This window comes from Epargyreus clarus, unplaced genomic scaffold, assembly GCF_041222505.1.
Source record: "Epargyreus clarus isolate Ecla_fem2 unplaced genomic scaffold, WU_Ecla_fem_2.2 ptg000031l, whole genome shotgun sequence".
In the NCBI taxonomy this organism is placed as follows: domain Eukaryota; kingdom Metazoa; phylum Arthropoda; class Insecta; order Lepidoptera; family Hesperiidae; genus Epargyreus; species Epargyreus clarus.
The window spans coordinates 1604548-1621536 of NW_027332236.1; the positions used below are offsets into that span (position 1 = coordinate 1604548).

The 16989-nt window shown below is 34.1% G+C and overlaps 1 protein-coding gene and 1 long non-coding RNA gene across 2 annotated transcripts in view; both read right to left on the reverse strand.

The window, feature by feature from the left end:
- Positions 1-16989, reverse strand: part of Mitf (transcription factor Mitf) — a 194408-nt gene that overhangs the window by 151535 nt on the left and 25884 nt on the right. The gene's annotated exons all lie outside the window — the stretch shown is intronic.
- Positions 14217-15433, reverse strand: LOC140754745 (uncharacterized). The gene is made up of 2 exons (XR_012103698.1): positions 14545-15433; positions 14217-14451 (listed from the first exon to the last, which is right to left on the reverse strand). It is a non-coding gene; the product is annotated as an uncharacterized LOC140754745 (long non-coding RNA).

A 16989-nucleotide genomic window follows, 5' to 3' on the forward strand; every position in this document is an offset into this window, starting at 1 on the left:
CTACCGAGTTTGAATATCTTAGGGGGAATGCTCAATTGTAGCAATGCAGAAATGTATCTATGGCCGGCCATATATAGGGCTCCTATCCTATTTGAAGCTAATTACAAAGCTCATAGTACATTACGATACGCGTGGCCAAAGTAGCCTATTTTTGCACGGCGTGAAGTTAGCGCCCGAGCGCAGCGAGGGTGCTTAACGCCGTGCACATAATAGGCTACTTATGTCACAAGTATCGTATACTATTTTATAGCTCGTGTGACATAAACCCGCTTACACTTGTCAATTGATATGAAAAAATATGATAAATATTTTGAAAGAAAGGAAAACTTATAATAGATTGAAATTAAAATTATGAATTAAAAAAAAAGCAACTGAAAAGTGACACAAGAAAAACCATTTAAATTTGATGTGAAAAAGTTTTGATTTAGAATATTTAGTAATTCGTACCTAGTAGATTTTTGGGTTAAAAAGTTTTCAGTTGGCCTATTCTATTGTTCTGCTCTTGTGATAAAGGCAAATCTAACACCACACATAAGTAAAACTCCATCAAGCCATTTAGGCTACATAAATACAAATCTTTAAATAATTAGTGGTGTCTAGACCAATGGCATATAGTAAGAACTCCGCCTAAACGTATTAAGGAAACATATGATAAGCAATCACATAAGTTATACTAGTGATACAGTAGAAAATCTATTATCCGGACCTCAGTTATACAGATTCGCAATTACATATTTGGATTGCCAAACATGAACAAGTAACTTTGTAATAACTGCAAATCAGCTATATTATGTGTCATATGTGCATTTAAATTCCAGAAAGCAGCCAAATCGCAACAGGAAAGTTACTATACAAACCAAAAACCTGATTGCTTAAAAATATAGCCTATGTTATCCCTGTAATTTAGATGAATCAACACATCATATGTTAAAGTTATGTTAGTGTTATGAAGTTGTTTAAGTTTGACATAGAATGAAAAATACATACGTGCTAACATACCTATAAACACACTTAAAAACATTACCTTCTTCAATCGGATCAAATAGCTTTTCTTCATAAACTCAATTATCCAAATTTTCGATACTCCGAACCCCGTACGGCAACAAATAGTTCGCTTTCTCAAGTTTCTACGGGAGTAGTATTATGGCTAATTGTGATAATGATTCCTAATATAAATATTATGTCCTACTTTGGTGTGTAGCGAAAATACACAGTCAAAACAAACAATAAAACTCGATATAGTCCAACAGTTAGTCTTATAGTAATGCTATTGCTAAGAATATACACAATGGCAAAAATATTTATAAATACGTCCAAAATAAAATATTAACATAATTATTGCTTTAAACAAAATACTCATTTCTCACTTTTAATTTTCAAATGGTATTTAAAAGTATGAAACGTTCATAGCGATGTTAATTTTTTTATATCACGGCGTGCGTAAATGGACGTTTTACGCACGCTTCGCGTGCGCAAAACCCCTATTTCCGACCCCGTAATATAAAATTTTATACAACACGCGGACGAAATAGTACATTACAATACGAGGACGAAAAATTTTTTTCTGACAAGTGTGAGTTTGCAGGCCGAGCCGCAGGCGAGGACTGCAATCACACGAGTCAGAAAAACATTTTTCGTCCGCGTGTTGTATAAAATTTTATATTACGGGGTCGGAAATGGGGGTTTTGCGCACGCGAAGCGTGCGTAAAACGTCCATTTACGCACGCCGTGATATAAAATGTTTTTCTGACTCGTGTGATTGCAGTCCTCGCCTGCGGCTCGGCCTGCAAACTCACACTTGTCAGAAAAAAATTTTTCGTCCTCGTATTGTAATGTACTATACAACTGTGAGGGTAGTGTATTGATATTCGTACAGTGTAAAAATCGGCTACTTTGGACATGGAAAAGCGTGGCTAAAATGCGGGTTTAGGTCACAGAGTGCTATAAAAAATGTTTATACGCGGTAGTACTTACAATCAGTTGGACACGCTTTGCTACATGAGTGTCATATAAGTGATATTATTGAAGTTTATGTCTTCACATACTCAAATAGTTACAGGTCAGTGCCACCGGTATGTGCTAATATGTTCATACTGTGAAATTACAGAGGCCGGTGATAAATATTTTTCTGTTGTACTAAAAGTCAGGATATCAATAAGAAATCGGATTTTTTTTAATTTTACCTAACTTTTGTATTCCATCTCTTTGACTACGGCATGCATCTAAAATTCAGTCTTATAACAGCAATTAATTAAGTTAATTTTTATATTCTGTATTTCGAGCGTATATATTTCTTATTCTTTTTCACGCTCTCCAGCTGAATCTATTTTTTTTGTTCTTATAATAATTGTTAGTTCAACTAATTGCCATTGCATAAAAATCGATAAAATTAAATAAAATTTGATATTTTTATTTTTAACAACATAATCTCGATGCTGTTTTGAGTAATTAACTATACCTACATACATATATTTTCGGATTCAATTTTCTATTCATTCAGTCTGTATAAAAGTAAACAAAGGTAGTTAGAATTATAATTACGGTAGATCGCTGACTATCATCCGTGCCCAGTCAAAGGTATGGATCCTTGGATCGCTCGCAATTTCGTGTTTTGATATTTAGCGTTCACTCACGATTTCGTTAGAGCATAATGAGAACTGGGGAATGGATGCTGTAAACTTAAGTATAGATCCGGTTTGTTAGGATGGGAGATGGATTGAAATATTTTTTTAATTGAAACAATTTTGTCTTCAACGCGCTTTAAGAATACTATTCGATCATAGAAAATGTATTTATATCGATTACAAAAAATACTTAAATTTAAATTGAACTTTGTATGTTTGTTGTATTTTCCGTAATTGATATAAATTAATTTTGTCAATAGCTGCCAAACAAAAATGTACATAAGTACTCAGATAAGAAGGTATATTTCTTTGATATATTTAAGTATTACAAAACAATAAGATATTTAAAAAATAAATATTGGTACAAAATGACACAACACGAGACGGCACGTAAAGCTATATTTTATTTGCAAAATGTGCAATTACTAGCTTAACGGTAACGATTTTAATTTGTCGGTTTTGTCAAAAATATCTTTGCAAAAAAAAATCTATTTAAACTAAAGAGAAAAATCTACTAATGTACACTAGGCCGACATGGTGGACCAGCGAATTGGCCACTAGGCATAGTGAATACTTTAGGAGCCATTCTAAAATAAACCCCTCTTATTCTGGTTAACGACGAATATTCCTGTTTAATATTAACCACATATCAGATATTAAAATCAGTTCGATAAAGATTAGATTCAGCTTGCAACAGATTAAGAAGGCCGTGCTCGGTCGTTGACTGCGGTTACGTGAAAATATCATTAGTGGCTGATGAAAGAGATAAGTGGCTTCATTGATGTCGTATCGATTTGTTTTAGTATGAATATACCTGTATGTATTACGAAGGAGTTGTCAGAAAATGGAAATCAGAATTTTTGAGTCTGTCGGATGTTCTTACTAGTTGGAAAATGAAAATGGAATTCTTTGGATCGGATAATTTTACGACAACGGAAGGTAGTGCTTTTCGGGCGTACGGTAATTTGTCTAATTCTTTATATTAAACTAGTTTTAAAAGAAAATAATATGACATATTAACATACATAAAACTGAAAATTCGTATCTTCATAGGAATGACAGTGGCACCATCTGGCGAAATTTGGTCGTACCAACTCTGAAACCTTCGTGGGCTCATGGACAACAACTTTGCTAAAGATCATCACTTGGTCAAATAGTTAGCATAGTTTACGATTCAATCCTTACTACTAATATCGATTAAAATAATAGATTTTTTGGTCCAAAAGATCGATTCTCCGATTAATCGATCTTAGATCGCCAATCCTAGTTCCCGTGGGATTTCCGGGATAAAAACTATCCTATGTCCTTTCTCGGGTCTCAGACTATCTTTGTACAAAATTTCATTAAAATCGGTTCATTGGTATAGGCGTGAAGAAGAGACAACCAGACAGACAGACAGACAGACAGAGTTACTTTCGGATTTATAATATTAGTAAGGATAAGGATACAATGAGTGACTTAATAAGACTTATTTAGAAAAACTCAAAAAATCTTCACAATCAAAACAGGAATATTTACCGTCAGTTGAAATAGTACTCACATATAATAAATATAGTACTTCTACATATGCGTACAAAAATGTCAAAATAGGCAGTGTTAATTAAAAAATATTCCTCACATTTTCGTTTGAGAGAAAAATTGTAAAAAAAAAAGGAAAATTTATCTTTTCATTAATTCAATATGGCCATAAATAACAACCTTTTCCCATCAGATGGACTGCAAGCTCGTTTGATACTTTTATTAAAAAAATCTAAAATTTGTCGTAATTCTGTTCCCACCTTTACATCCTAGTAAAACTGCAACATAACTCAAGTTACAAAGTTGTAGAGTTATTTATGCAAAATTACGTATTGTGTGACGAATTAATAAAGTCCCTCTGTTTTACTGTCCTCGTTATCCAATTCACATCTGTATTCTAGATTATCTTTAGCAGTAATAATCGAACGAAGCTTTAACCAGATCACCTGAAAACTGATCTCTACACATAAGTTTTTGACTTCTATTTACACGCACGAGCTGTGGACTGAATACTTTAGAAATATTCTTGAAGTGTTTTCACATAAATGGTATAAAATAGCTGTTTTTCAAAGCCAATTGACCTGCGGTGACTTTTTACAACTCGTCAATAGATGGCACTTCTGAATCACGCTATTGAAGTTTTGTCAACATTTTCATATACAAGCTTCAAACTGAGACTGTTGGAGCACAAACGCTCCCTGGGCATGATCATCTCGCCTGGCGCGATATCTCCCTGACAAAGACCATTTTCTAGTATTAAAAATAAATGTGACTTTACAACAGCTGTACAAGCTTATCGATAGATTTAGATTAAGATACCGATAATCCCTCATCATAGATTATGATCATAGAAATACAATTCTGTGATATTATCGGGGAATGACGAATTTTATCACTGCTATAATAAACACCGCAACTAGCGATTGTTTATTGATTTTGCTAAAAATAACTAATGTGTCGTTAATCTGTTCGGACCTTAGGATTGTTACGCGATGTTCATATGCACCTCTTAATTTCTTACTCTTTATTTTATTTCTATCCTGTCTTCTTTGTGAGCGAAATGAAAATAGTTTTAGAAAACAGAGTTTAAACGTTGAAAAACACTTCGTGGACCGTCAGCGGCGGCACTACAGTCATATCTAATTTTGCATGATAATAACGTAACAACAAAAATCCAATCCAATCCTTCACCTGGTGAAGCCCGACGGGGCAACGCGCTAACAGGACTCCGGTTGTATTCCTTTGGAGATCCCGGAGTCCTTTACGCAGGGCCGAGGACGGCCACCGGAGGGGTTTTAGTGCGGTAAGAGTCCCACATAACCCTGTGTCGCTCCCACCACACCGAATACCTTTTCCAAGGTTTCCCCCTCGTAACAAAAGGTATCTGCGCACATGGAATTCCGTAAGCTTTCCCCATTTGGATTCAAACAGAGATTCTAATGTCTGGTATTCTAACCCACTACTATCCTTGGATTAGGAGATCAATGACGTATCAATACCTAAGCATTACCAATCTAAAACCTGATAAGATGCGTGATGCTTGCAACCAAAATTTCTATTGTAAAGTGATTTGCACAGAAACAACGATTGACGGGTTTTAGGTAAAGGATAAACACAATCCCTTAACGTTATCAGACAATGTCAACTTTATCGCTGCAGAAACGCTGCGGCTACAATAGACCGTTAGATCGTAGTGTTGTGTAGGGTTGCCACTTACGTAATATAAATTTAATTTAATTTAATTTAAATGAAATAAAAATATATATCAAAAATAAATAAATTACTTGCTAAATGATAGAATGACTAATTTTTCTATCTTTACTGTCTACTTAAGAAAGAGTAACTCTATTTCATTTTTCGTTATAAAAAATGTTATACATTTGTAAATACATTAGAATTAGTTCTTAACAATTAAAAAAAAAAGAAATTAAAAAGATTTTCAAATGATTCTCAGATAATTAAAACATGCCAATCGTATATATTGTAAGTTTTCAGAAAATTAGTATAACAATTTAAAAATTTCAATTTCTACAATAAAATGGTTGGACTTTCCAAAGAGTAAAAATAAATAATAATAAATAGCAAATCATGTGCAAGCTTGTAATGAAATAATTACAATATTTGCCACCACTATCTATATCACTCATAAATATCGTGCAGAATCTCTAGTGTATATATTTTTCTCCTGTCTTGTTTGTTTATCCGTCTGTCGTCACAAACACGTGATGGCACGAACCTGCCATGTTTGGAAGTAAAAAGACAAACTTGCTCTCATTATCTCATTTAAATGTAAATATGCAGAACAAACAGATGCAAAATACTTCTTTGCTGATAAAATAATCAAACTGAAGCGGACGTGGAAAAAGAAGGTATGGAAGACACTAAAGATAAACAGTATTAATATTTTTTTGATAATTTTATTCAAAATTAAAGAAATTTAAACGTTATTGTACCTACACACTTGAATAAAAACGATTAAATGAAGATTATTGTAGTTTATCAAATGAAATATGTTATGCAAAGACAAGTAGGTTAATAAGTAGGAAAGATAGAAAAGATTATGTCTGATGAAAGGTGGTAATCCTATAAGAAGGTTAATTTAAAAGGAAATGAATATGATTAAAGAAATACTGTTACAAACAAGAACGAGTAATGGCAATATCTTTATATACATATTTCGTATGTGCGTGTGTATGTCACTGAACTCCTCCTAAACGACTGAGCTGATTTTGATGAAATTTGTTGTGTGTGTTCAAGGGGACTTGAGAATGGTTTAGATTCACAATTTAGTCCGTGGGAAAAGGTTTTTTTAATTAATTTTTAATTCGTAAGTAGTTATAGAATCGGAAACTATGCATTTGATCAAGTGATGATCTTGAGCAAAGTTGTTGTCCAAGAGCCCACGAGGATTTGGGAGTTGGTAAGACCAATTTTCGACAGATGGCACCACTGTCATTCCAGTACAGGTACAAATTTTTCGTTTTATGTATGTCATATTATTTCTTTAAAATGCGGGCGAAGCCACGGGCACCACTAGTATCTACATATATTGCCATAGTTAACTGAATGATGGAAATATGGTTACGATAATTAACTTCGACGTTAATTAACAGAAATTGCCGGTGTGCGAGATCAATAAATTCTTGACTCGACACTGGAAATAAATAAAGTCCTACAAACATTTTGACGACGTTAAGCAATCACTTAAATTAAAAAACGATATCCATGGAAATTACTATTGACTAAGATTTGTAAAGTAGTAAACTTTTAAACCAAAATAGCGTCTGTTTAAAAAAATATAATTGAACTAAGTAATGTAGTGAGCTATGTCTCTACCACAATTTAGACGAATCCAACGACATCTCATATGTTAAAAGCAGTCGAGCCGTTTAGGCAGGAGAGCGCAGTGGCCCAGTGTTGACTGATACAGGTTTCATAGATTGTTTGGTTCTGACGACCTTTTACTTATTATTTTTTAAGTTTTTGTACACAAAAAAAAGATAACAATATAGAAGAGATAGATATGAAGTACAAAGGATGACTTATTCCGAAATGGAATTTCTGTGGACAGGAATGTGTACACGAAAGGCAAAATTAGTGTGGAAAAACAAAAAAAAATAGTAATAATAAAAAAAGAAAATATATATATATATACGTGTCGAATAGATAACCTCTATTTCTATGGGAAGTCGGTTAAAAAGTCTTCTTTTTTGCAACTGTGTTTGAGGTCCCCAGGATCGGGGTCCCGGGGCGGGCCGCCTCCGTCAACCCCCCCCCCCCCCCCTAAGACGTTAGAGGTTGGGTTTTTCATAGCATGAAACAGACATATAGTCCGCGTAAAACTGCTAGTCCGCTCTGAATATATAAATGAATAGCGTCGCCATAGCAAATTGTATGACTACACCTGCTTGCAACCACTTCAGAGCGGACTAGTAGTTTGGCGCGGACTATACATACATACGTTTGAAAATAATTACCCTCCGTAGTCCGGTACAAAACCTTCCAAATAAATAGCGATTTTTTACAAAACCTAACCCTACACAATATGATAAGTTTAGAATCAACGTACGATAAGTTTGATAACTTTCAACCTTATTTATCAATATTTTTTTTATATATATGTCAAGTAATATATTTTCGGAAAGATTGCAAGTATTTTTGATCAAAACTCACATAATTGATATTCAAAACGTTAGTCAAACTGGAGAATAGTTCGCGTAAAACTGCTAGTCCGCTCTGAATATAGAAATATAGAAGCGGAGTAGCATTTTGGCGCCGATTATAACATAACTTCCAAATTACAAGTATTACAACTTAGTGGATGTGTAACCACTAAGTTGTAATACTCGTAATTTCGGCAACGTATCGTAGATTGCAGTCGTGCGTCCCGTGAACGCGCGCACTGCCGGCACGACACGATTTTTGTGCGGCCAACGGTAACTTTTGGTTTAAGATTCTTTATTTCTAGAAAAGAATTTAGAATCATTCAAACGCGAGATTTTAACAATAATTTTTAACTTTTTGAGCAAAAGATATTTATTTGCTTGTAAATGTTAACTGAGTCCGAACTCAACAGAAATACGCCCAGTCGCAATATGAAGGTAAAATTGAAATTTCATTATTATTATCGTAGTTACAAACCAAAAATACGCTAAGCTTAAGCAGTAAAATCTGATTTCAATTTACTTTATACTGCTAATTTATAATTCTAATTTTCACAAAAAATATTATTTTTCGCGGCGTACCAGCAGTTACAGTAGCCTCTAACATCGCTACAAACACGCGACTTAGGGCGACACCGAATAGAGGGGGACGCGACAATCTCGACTATCGCTGTTGTTTTCTTATTATACCGCTGCAAAATCGCCATGTGTATCCCACGTAAGATAAAGTCGATACGTCATGACTTATCAATTATTATGATGATTGCAAATTGCGAGCAGTTCCCCGCTCGCCATTGGACAAGCGATCATGTCATTGGCCAATCATAACCGCTGCTAGGGTTAATTGAAATGAACCGGCGCTTACAGGGTTGACATAGATCATTTGAAGATAATTATTGAAAATAATATGAAGTTAAATATACATATAAATTAATTTAATATAATTTTAAAAGTTGAATTTTTATTTTTACTACATCTGTTTCAGTGGATCTCTAGCAGCTTAAAGGGGGGGCGGAAGGGGCGGCCCGCCCTGGGCCCTCACTCCTGGAGGGCCCCCAAACATAATTGCTAAAAAAAAGTCGGCAGAACCAAATAATCTATGAAATGTGTATCACTCAGCGGAAAAAAAAGGTCACCGAATCACAGGCGAACTTTTTACACTGGGGGCCCCCATTCAACTTTCCGCCCCGGGCCTCCGACCTTAGTCCGCCACAGTGGATATATTGAGAAATTGTCAATAACTGTACATCTACATAGCAAAGTCAATGTTAAATGCCCTGCAATGGTTTATACATTATCCCTGTATCGCGTTAAAAGCACCACCTATTGGTTCTAAAAGTATCCTAAAAAAGAATACACACTCATAAAATTTCTTTGAAATTGGTCAAGCGATTTCGGAGATTAGCGTGAACAAACATAGTAACACGTGATTTACAAATAATAACATGCCATCAAAAACAATGCTTGTAAAAAGATCCAAGTCTCGCCATTCAATTCTTTTACCGTAAAAAGTCTTGAGATCTATGTAATACCAAGCCGGTAATGTATGCAGTCCCTACTTAAGGGACCTTCTGTCTTAAGGTATTATCTCACTATCTAACCTAACAACATCTCATGGGACCATACCAATTTTTAAAATCTTTTATGTTCTAAATAAATTAACGTGGCAATCGTACTGCAAGTCACATTGTGTTTTCATCTTATCATATCGCATCACACAAGTACGATTGCCACGTCAATTTATTTAGAACATAAAATATTTTTAAAATTGGTATGGTCCCATGAGATGTTGTTAGGTTAGATAGTGAGATAATACCTTAAGACAGAAGGTCCCTTAAGTAGGGACTGCATACATTACCGGCTTGGTATTACATAGATCTCAAGACTTTTTACGGTAAAAGAATTGAATGGCGAGACTTGGATCTTTTTACAAGCATTGTTTTTGATGGCATCTCATTCCTTTTTGTAGATATTTCTACTCTTTTCCTTTCCGGTACCTTCCACTAGTTGAATCTCAACAACAAATTTTTTAAAGGCAATTAAATTGTTTAGGTAGTCTTTGTAGTTATGTAAATAATCTTGCCATTCATCATCACTTTCATTCGAACATGACAATAAATTAAATCTAAAAAAGTTACTATTTTGACAACTGAAATTATGCCCGTTATCCTCAGGAAAAACATCTTCTAAAAACATCTCTACTGATTGTGATTTATTTATTTATTTATTGGGATTTAACGTGTCTTCGTATTAAATAATCGACATCCCTTACTTTCTTCTGAATATCCGACAAAAATCATTGGTAATCTTTCACTGACTTCGTCGGACTCCGGTTTTTGATATAAACCACAGTATTTACTGCTCTTGCTCAAATTAGTTTCAATTTATAATAGACTTCTGACTTCTGAAATGAAATGAAATATTTATTTAATAATGATAACATTCGTTTTAGACTTCTCGCATATACAATAATAGTTATGTTAGCTGTTTCAACCACAACAATTTGTTTAGGGGTATACAGTATCGCCTTCTAATGTAGAATTCCATTTGTTGATAAGAAAATATTGAAAGCTCTATTACAAAATGTCGTCCCACCATCTGATCTCATACATTTGTTCGACTTGCTAGTTCCTTTTTCAACACTTTATATTTTTGAAATTTCTTAAAAACTCACTCTTATGTTTTAGAAAATAAACATTCATCGTGTCATTCGGGAATAATAGTCGATAAATAATAACATGTACCTTGAACCGTTGAGTGAACTAGCTTCCATGGGACTACATAAATCTGTATGTACGATCTCCAGTATATCGTTCGTTCGCGTTCAGAGGTTTGGAAATGGTTTCTTACTAGTCGTCATATCCGTCGGTAATGTTCACATTATCAAGACCAGTCATAATATTCTTTAAAATTCGCATATATTCCGGATTAATATGGGCTAGTCTCCTATGCCAATATTTATTTGACATTGTCAAATTACATATCGGTGATTTGACAAATTGTATATATACCATTTAGGTTGTGGCCAGTTGCGATGATAATATCCATAGAGTTACTAATAGTGTAACCGTTTTTCAAGAAATTAACAGTAAATCCTTTTTCAGTAAGTTTACTCACCGCTAACAAATTCATACTTAAAATTATTTATATTAAAAAGGTTTCTTATAATAATTTCCACGTTTTTTCCGGGTAGGTACTAACACAAAATAAAAACTAACACAGGTCAATCTTCATACAAAGTGGGCTGGAGTAACGCAAACGTAGACACCACTTACCGACTCGTTATCTCGGGGGGACTCGAGCGCATACGTGCGCGACTGTCAGTTCATTTCTGACACGCGTTTGTAACTGTTTTGTACAAGCAATGGAGCAAAATAAAATACCCTAATTGTGCAATGGACGGTTGTTTAAATTCAACGTTAAACTGTGGATTTTCGTTTTTTTATAGCTATCAATTATCAAGCCACTAGGAGCTGATATTTTTGGTGATCATGGCAGGAATATGTTATAAAGTGGATATCTAAGCTCGATTTATATAACAGTTTCCTATTTCGAATCATTTGAAACGAACTTAACTATTTTTTTGTAATATTGCGTTGAAATGTTACGTACCTAATATTACGTAAGTTGAAAACATGATTTTTTGTTCGTATATACAGGGTGTCCCGTAAGTACCACGACAAACTTGGGGAGAACATAGGTGAGGGTCTGACCTCTCAGGGAAAAAAAAATTACCTTAGTAAAAGTGTCACCGTTTTTGCACTATCAATTGTTTTAGATTTTTTGAGAAATTCAGCCCTCTTCATCTTCTTTCGTTAACTGCGTGTACAAATTTGGTGATGCAGTATTTATTTTTTCTGTTAAATACTATCAGATAGTTGATCTATCATATTGAAATGGAAATTGGTTAAAACATGTAAAGGAACCATGAAAAAATAGGGATATTTTTAGATTTTAATTTTATTACTATTTTTCCCTCAACTTTGACTCGTCGCGGTGAAAAAAAAATGTACTGGACTATAAGTGTACGTTGCGCCAAAAAATATGTCCAGTTAATAGAGATTTGAAAAAGGTACACACTTACTATTTAAAGTTGATAAAAAAAAAGTTAAGGCCGTTTTTGCATGAAAGGGACTGAAACCAACTAAAACGTAATGATCGAGTTTTTATTTAAATTACGGTTTCTACCGAATCACAATGTGTCAGGCAGTACTAAATCACATTATTACCTAGTTACACACTTAAAAATATCATTCTTCATTTGTAAAAAAACAATTTAGTAACTAACTAGCAAACAAAGTATTACAATTTATTAAGTCAATTTTTACCTACTTTGAACTGTCGTTTCGAAGTGAAACTTCGTACATGTATGTAATTTGAATGACAATACCATAATTTGGCATCTTGGAACAGATCTGATGATGAAGTCAGCAAGTGCATGGTTCATTTCTTAGTAAATCCCTCGAGTCTGGGCTAAATTGGTAAGAGATCTACCATCCATATCCTGGCTCCATCATCAGATCAGTTCCAAGATATCAAATTATGGTATAGTCATTCAAATTACATACATGTACGAAGTTTCACTTCGAAACGACAGTTCAAAGTAGGTAAAAATTGACTTAATAAATTGTAATACTTTGTTTGCAAGTTAGTTACTAAATTGTTTTTTTACAAATGAAAAATGATATTTTTAAGTGTGTAACTAGGTAATAATGTGATTTAGTACTGCCTGACACGTTGTGAGTCGGTAGAAACCGTAATTTAAATAAAAACTCGATCATTACGTTTTAGTTGGTTTCAGTCCCTTTCATGCAAAAACGGCCTTAACTTTTTTTTTTCAACTTTAAATAGTAAGTGTGGTACCTTTTTCAAATCTCTAATAACTGGACATATTTTTTGGCGCAACGTACACTTATAGTCCAGTACATTTTTTTTTTCACCGCGACGAGTCAAAGTTGAGGGAAAAATAGTAATAAAATTAAAATCTAAAAATATCCCTATTTTTTTCATGGTTCCTTTACATGTTTTAACCAATTTACATTTCAATATGATAGACCAACTATCTGATAGTATTTAACAGAAAAAATAAATACTGCATCACCAAATTTGTACACGCAGTTAACGAAAGAAGATGAAGAGGGCTGAATTTCTCAAAAAATTTAAAACAATTGATAGTGCAAAAAGGGTGACACTTTTATTAAGGTAATTTTTTTTTTCCCAGAGAGGTCAGACCCTCACCTATGTTCTCCCCAAGTTTGTCGTGGTACTTACGGGACACCCTGTATATTGGTTTGTCTTTAATGCCATTTGGTAGGTTTATGTCTAAAACGGATAGGGCAAAAGGAATTGTGTAATTAGGGTAATCCGTTTAGAAGTTATTAGGGATTTTCTATTGTGAACATTGTAATTTTTTATGTGCTTACATATAAAAATTATTTTCATAGACATTTATTTATGCTCAATAAGGCCGAAAGGAGATGTTTCAAAATGTATGGGCTCCCGGCCACCTTTTGTACACTATATTAAAAATTAAGAAAACTTGCAAAGAAGGGGGTTAATTTTCTTCAAATCATGTTCGTTTAATTGTTAAAAAACAATAATTTACACTTAAACTTGCAACACAACAGTGGAAAAACATCATGGCGGTAGTGATTACCGTAATAATGTCATCTGTCATTCTATTTTAACTTACTATATACATTATATACTTTTTAATATATTTTTTACGCGAATGGGCGTAGATATATAAACATTGTATTGTGTGTATTGAGAAACAAGGCCTATATTTGATAAACATTAAATATATTTACTTTCATAAATCTTGACTTAAAACAAACATACCAAAATATGTACTTCTATACCAATTTATTTTAGTTAAAACATTTAAGTGTGTAAATAAAACAACTTTAAGTACACATTTGATCATATTTTACTTACTCTTCACTTAGATACATTATTTATTCATTTTAAATATCTTCCCTTATCAATATTTTCATCCTGTGACGAGCTCAGCCCAAACATCAAACAATGGGCATAATGTGAGCGCAACTACCTACGAGTACGGTTCGTTGCCCAGCGATGCAGTTGCAATAATAACTGATTATTTTGTCATCCCAAGAATGTCCTTGTCTTGCTAATGTAATTATCTAAAAAAGAGAAATGTAAAAAGATTAGCTTCTGTAGTTTAAAATTATTTACGATTATTTCACGATTAATACAACAACTGATGTATATTTTACCTGATGATATTGAATCCTTGTCAACACAATCCACAGCGATCGCACGAAAATCACAAGAGTCCATAAAACATAAGCTGGGTAAACAAGTAAGGTAGAATCACTCCATAATCGTAAGCAGCACAGAGCAGAAACATATTCAGGATTAAAAAGGAATCTTCTCATCAGTACCTACATATTTATTCAACGTTTACATTGGAGTCCACTATTATAATATGTATATATCCACTTTTACGCATATCAAATTGACAACTTCTTCTTTTTTAATTTGACATGTCACTTACATCTATAAAACCAGATACTATTTAAAAGGTGGTTTTGTTATTATTATTATAAATAATTAATTAAATTCAGAAATAATGACGGGATACCCAAAACAAAAGCCAGGTTGTAAAGTACTAAGGTAACAATAACTTTACGACAAAAACAGCGAAATACAGAATTACCGACATCCAAAGAGTATAGTAACCTATGTGTGGGGTACACATAGGTTCCCGACATCGACAGTTTTGAAAACTTGATATTGACAGTATTCCGCCATATTTAATATTTCAATGAGGATTGCTTATTTTAAATATTTTTAAACACGAATACTTTAGGTTATCAAAATATATGTGTATTTTTCTTCAATTATACAAATTATTCGTGTTTTTTAGTTATAATGTACATGAGATGGCCGAAAATGAAACATCTACTTTGCCTAAACACTTGTTTCCTTGGAAACAAACTTATTATTATTTTATAATGCGGTGACAGTTGCTAAACCTCACGACAGTTATTGTATTTTGTGTATGTTACCGTTAGATTGTAGAATACGTTAGCATACACATTAACTAGGCTTAAGATTAGCTAGAAAATATGCAGATTAACTATGTAGTTAAAATTCGAAACATCTTTTCAAACTTGTTCTTAGGGCTAAAACACATGCCTTTCTACGACACGACGACGTATCGTGACACATAGCGACATCGTGCCGCAAAGCGATATTGTTTCTTGAAAATATACAATGTTTGTCGTAAATTCATGACACGGCGACGCATCATGGCATGCACGGGTCGACGTCAAGGGGTGAAAATTGATACAATCTTCGTTTTGTACTTTAGGTAATGGGCAAGCTATCTGCGTTTTAACTGATTTAGGCACATTAGCTGTAACATCTAGTTTTTTCTCATGACATTTGTCAGAAATTCGGAATGTTTTTGATATTACATAACTTTTTAGGGTTCCATACCCAAGGGGTAAAAACGGAACCCTATTTCTAAGCTGTCCGTTTGTCTGTCTGACATAGAGCTCTATTTCTGGAACCTTAATAGATAGAAATTTAAATTTTTTACGGAATATGTATAATGGTGGCCGCTTTAACAATAAGTACTAAAAGTAAAAAGAAAAACTTTCAAAAAAGTGTGTGTGTGTCAGCTACGACGCACGATTGGAGTTTACTCCTTACGAACGATAATTATGATATATATCGAATAGAAAAAAGGGTAAATGAACGCATCTGCTAAAATGATAAGAGAAACAAACATATATCTGTAATTATTCGGATTATTAATATTACTTCAATAATGCGTATTACATAAAGTATGTTACAAAATAATATAAATAATAATAATAATATATAGATGTCTACAATAGATGCTACTATATGCATTTATTATACAGCATGCATACCCTGTACTCGGCAGCAGTATACAAGTTGTGGCAGAACTTCGTAATACGCAGGCGCGCAACACACACGTACAAACATACGCACACATTCAACTCTCAGACTGGAGGTAGTGAACTATACAGTGAGACTACGAAGTATCGCGCAAAGAGGAGACCCCGAGAATGAGACGCTGTGTAATGTATTCCATCTCATTCTTTTACACGTTCAATCCTACAGATATACATATATGTTTGTCTCTTTCTACGTAACGCCTCAACTTTTCGTGTTACACTTGATTTTACTCCTCATAAAATTTCCGTACCGGGCCTTATAACTCAAATCGTTTCTTAAGGAGTAAACTCCAAAAAACTTTCAAATAAAGGAGAGTTGCCATGCAAGGACCTTCTTTTTCTTTATGAGGAGGAAATCTTCAAAAGGTACTCGACGACGTGAGAGTGACGCCGGGTTATGTGGGACTTTATCCGCACTAAAATCCTCCGGTGGCCGTCCTCAACGTTTGTTGGAGAACTCCGGGATCTCCGACTGAACGTAACAGAAGTCCTTTAAGCGCGATGCCCCGATCGAGCTGTGCCCTGGGAGAACAGTTTTCGCTCCTCCTAAACTATCCGGTGTTCACGACGGTATGCGACTACACATACCGCCGTCCTTCCCGGGGACACTTATTGGACGGTTCGAGCTCCCTCTTGCCACTCCCAACTCCGGAAGCCCCCTTGTAGTCGCTTCTTACGACAGGCACGGGATATCGTATCTAACCCTTTTTTAGTCCAGGAACTACAGAG